At 43.0% G+C, this 4,348-nt stretch overlaps 1 non-coding gene across 1 annotated transcript; it reads left to right on the plus strand.

The window, feature by feature from the left end:
- The first annotated feature begins 478 nt into the window (after positions 1 to 478).
- LOC122793858 lies at positions 479 to 599 on the plus strand. Its single transcript, XR_006363576.1, has one exon. It is a non-coding gene; the product is annotated as a small nucleolar RNA SNORA26 (small nucleolar RNA).
- Positions 600 to 4,348: the final 3,749 nt, after the last annotated feature.

The raw sequence follows: 4,348 nt of genomic DNA on the forward strand, positions 1-4,348 counted from the left end.
CTTTGGCTCAGCGGTGCTCCGGAATATCCTTCCATGATGGCCGCCCAAGATTCAGGTAGCTGGGGACTCTGTCCCACAGGTTGCAGACAAATGAATATCCTACTTCAGATTTAGAAGTTATGTACTCACCATAACGTTCCATCTGAGTAGGTGTATTCATTTGTCTGCAACCATCCCGCCCTCCTATCCCCCTGGCCTTTCAGTTTCCTGCATATTCCTTGTTACCCTTTTTAGGGTATTGTTGCTTTGGCAAACTCGATCTGAGGTCATGAGGGTAGAGCAGGGCATTATGGGTGAGGGGAGGAGCTGAGAGCTTGGATCCATAGCTGGAAAACCATGCCGGTTCGGATCCGATATCGGATCCATAACCCACAGGTTGCAGACAAATGAATACACCTACTCAGATGGAACGTTATGGTGAGTACATAACTTCTAATTTTTGCTTACTAACTTTAATCTTTATTCCCCCCCTTAAACTTCACTCATTTATGGTTTGTATCATAAATGGCCAACACAGAGGGGGTAGAGCACTCCTCACTAAAAACCCAGAGCAGAATTGCATGGAATTTCTGTTTTGGATCCTGTCATGAGGAACATAATTAGACTTTGTGCTCTTGCCTTTTGAGTTTTTTCTGTATTTTTATTCAACACTTATTTACCAGGATCGTTGGACTTGGGACAAAACAAATTTTCTGTGGAGGACCAGGGAGAAATGCAGGTGCATGTCTTTGGTAAACGTAGGAGGAAACGCCTGGAGGAACTCTATGCAGGGGAAGGGCATACAGATGCTGTGTGGAAGGCACTCCACCCAAGAATGGAACTGGAGAAACTTGCTGTGAGGTGACATGCTACTGCTGTGCCATGTAGCTAAAAGCTGTGTTAAATTACCGTATGCTTCTTGGCTAGATTACTTTCACAGAATCTGTTGAAGCATTAAAATGGTCCAATCCACTAACAAGTCAGGCTGTTTGTCTTTATAGTTTCTTCAGTCTGCAGTACCAAGTTTTTGTTGCTGCATCCCTACTTCTCACCCTATTAGTGCAGGAAAGGTGGGAATAAGGGCAAAGGCCCAAAATGGGCATGTATTTAAATTTAGCAGAAACACAAGTTCCTCGGAAAACTGGATTTGTTTGCATACATTTTTAAAAAAAAAGTTTTCAGTTCTTTGATTTGTAAGAACCACAAATTTGAGGAACATACCAGTCAAACTTTTTGCAAAAATCTGGTTCAGAGCTATGTCTTGAACCCATTTTAGTAAAGTGAATTTCAGAGGTTCTGTGATATTGGCAGGGTCCATTGAATTGAGAAGTTTTTTTTTTTTTCCCCACAAGGATACTTTTTGCACTACAGTGTGTCATATCTGAATATGCCTTGCATCAGAAGAATACTTGCCTGTGGTTTCTTAAGTAAATGTCTCAGGGTTGCAGTACACACCATTTACTACTTTACATGGGCTAATCGTCAAAGGTTAGCTTGGCTTGTTTCCATAAACTTGAGATTGTATACTGAAAACGGTAGGAATGTTTGTGTTCAGAACTCCCATGTTCTTGTTCCCATATCTGTTGTAGGGTAGGTCATTGCAGTAATCTATAGTTCATAAGTAGGTACTGGCCTGAGTAAGCCTAGCCAACAAGGTTTCCTGGCTTATGCCACCCAAGAAATTTCCTGTGCCCCTGTCTAGCAGAGTCGCAAGTGATCCCTAGGGTGTGTTTCTATTGCCCATCCAGTCAAGATTTTTCCTGGAGTGCTAGTGAACTTTGCTGGCACAGATGGTAGCTTGTTCCAGAGTATAGCCTGTCTCAGGAATCTATCCCCCCAGCATATCCTGTTTACAGCTGCTGCAAATGTCTGGTACATTCCAAATGGGGTGTTTCTATAATGGGTCTGAGTGCTAGAGGGGAACAATGACCTCTTCTTTTTTTTTTTTTCCTGGATGAGAACCCTTTTGTGATGTGTGCCACATAGTCACATCGCTACAGTAGTCAGGAAATCCTATCAATGGAGAGACTATTGTCCACCTGGGTCCCAAGCTCTCATCACACATTTGGTGTTAAGTAGGCTGCTGTTTTATGTGGTAGTTCATGGGTACAGAGCTTTTACCAAAGGAGATGATTATGCATTTACTGAGCTTGAACCCATGTCTCTTGACACCAGGTTATCTGTGTCAGTGAGGTCCTTCTGTTGGATGTCCACGTCTCTAGTTTGCAGTAGTTTGCAAATTTTGTTAAGAGGCCTTCTGTGTTGGCCTGTATTTCAGAGAAGATACCAAACAGGAGAGCTCCCAGGACTGAACCCTGTGGTACTTGTCACTAGTTTTAAGTCGGATTTGGAGTCTGCAACTTAGTGTGGATTCTGTCAGCCAGTTGGCAACCCATCGTGATGTAGGGATTTATTTTGCTATAATTCCAGAATGGGGGGGTGGTGTCAAAAGCCTTGGTGAGGTTGATGCGCTGTGTGAACCACCTTACCCTTGTCTACAGCTTTGGTGACTAAAGAAGTCTTATCAGGTTCAAAGGCATGATCTGCTTTTCACAAACCTGAACTGTATGGGGTCCAAAGTTTGGAGGTTACCCATGTCTTGAGTTCCATGATGCATTGCATGGCCTTGCAGACCAGACTTGTCAGGCTAATAGGGCAATAGTTCCCAGGATCAGTCGTGGCTCCCCTTCGTGGAGTGGGATAACTGTTGGCAGTGTGCATTCAATGGGTACAAAGACCAAATTCAGTGGGTATTGGATGTGAGACTGAACATGGTGCTTAGGTGGGGAGCCAGTTTGTTATGAAGTTTGTGTAAAATGCAGCCTGGGATGTTGTCCACTCCCATGGATGCTGTGTTTTTGGTTTGAGTGCAGTTTTTACTTGGATGTCATTACAGGGACTCTTAGCTATGGGCCCTTTAGGGGGTGGGGGTGTCTACCAGGATGTTGGCAATATCAGTTGGTTCTGTAATTTTTGTGCTGTTTTGCTGCCACTGAGCAGATCTGGGTGTTGCCATTGAGATTCTTGACACCGCTTTATGGTTGCCCTTAGAATACGTGGTGATTTTTGAAGCTACCTTTGGTGGATCAAGGGATCGTCAGCTTCTTACTAAGGCTGCCTAGGGAGCTCCTCTACTCATGCAACAGTTTCTTCCTTTTGTTCTACAGTTTATGGCAGGGGACCATCAGATTGGCTTCCTCTTTTTGGAGGACAGCATCTTCGTGCTGTTTCAGATAGCACAATCCATGCACTCGTAAGAGCTTGTAGGGTGCATTTGTGTAGGATTCAGCAGTCATAACTGTGTCCATCTGCATAACGTTCACCACTTTCAGTCTCAAAGGACAACTGGGAAATTTTAAATATTTTTTAAATAGTTTGGTTCAGTGTAAACCTATATGTCCCAGTTAGAAGTAGGCAGCAGTAGTTTGTAACGCTGACAGACTCCTGGGTGCAGAAACCCTGATGAGTGTTTTCTCCTGAAGAAAATGATATACTGAGTCCACTGGTTCTGAGAATGCAATGCCCATAACTTGATTGTCTCATGACCGCTCCATTCACTTAGAATGGAAGAACACACGAGCAGCTAATTGTGACAGGTCCCTGTACATAAGAGCTGCTAATTTTGACAGGCCTCAGGACAAGTATTTACTGTCAGTACCTTTTACAAGTGTTTCCTACAGATGTGTTGCACATTCTATCAGCTCATTGCTGAGATACTTTGTAGACATTCTATTTTGACCTGCTTCAGTTCTTAAGTTGCACCTCCCATATTCCTGCCCTCAGCTAGCAAGTGTTTCACATTTCCTGCCCTGCTAGGTTCAGCTAATTTGAATGACCAACCACTGTTGCTTATAGTCAGCCTGGCGTGTCTTTAAAACTGTTCCCTTGCCTTTCTCCTTACTGGTTTACTATGAATAGAACTTTCATAGTCGTGGCATAAATATGCTGGTAGCAGTCCTTAATGTGAAGGTCATTCCTCTAAACATGCCTGTGACCTAACACTGAACAATTTTGATTGACAAGATTTTGCCATGATGGCAGAATCACTCAAATAAAGAGTAGTCATATGGGCCTTAGACATTTGCAGTATTCTGTATTTTTATCCCTTAGGCATGTTACTGTGTCCAACTTGGAGTTGGCTACTACTTTGTGTTTTAATATAATATTTACTTCATGCTATGCACTACCTACTTTGTTCAAACATTGTGCAGACTGTTCTTGCTCACACTCAAAATTGTTTTCTTTTGCAGGCTGCCACACCATGCTTTTCTATTCTGAATTGCCATTTAGCTGAAATGTCTGATGTTCATAAGGATCACTTGCATATATCCATGTGCCTCTTGGTTTGGGAGGTCACTTAGTGGAAGTT

This window comes from Protopterus annectens, chromosome 2.part0, assembly GCF_019279795.1.
Source record: "Protopterus annectens isolate FY-2018-M chromosome 2.part0, PAN1.0, whole genome shotgun sequence".
NCBI classification, from domain to species: Eukaryota; Metazoa; Chordata; order Ceratodontiformes; family Protopteridae; genus Protopterus; species Protopterus annectens.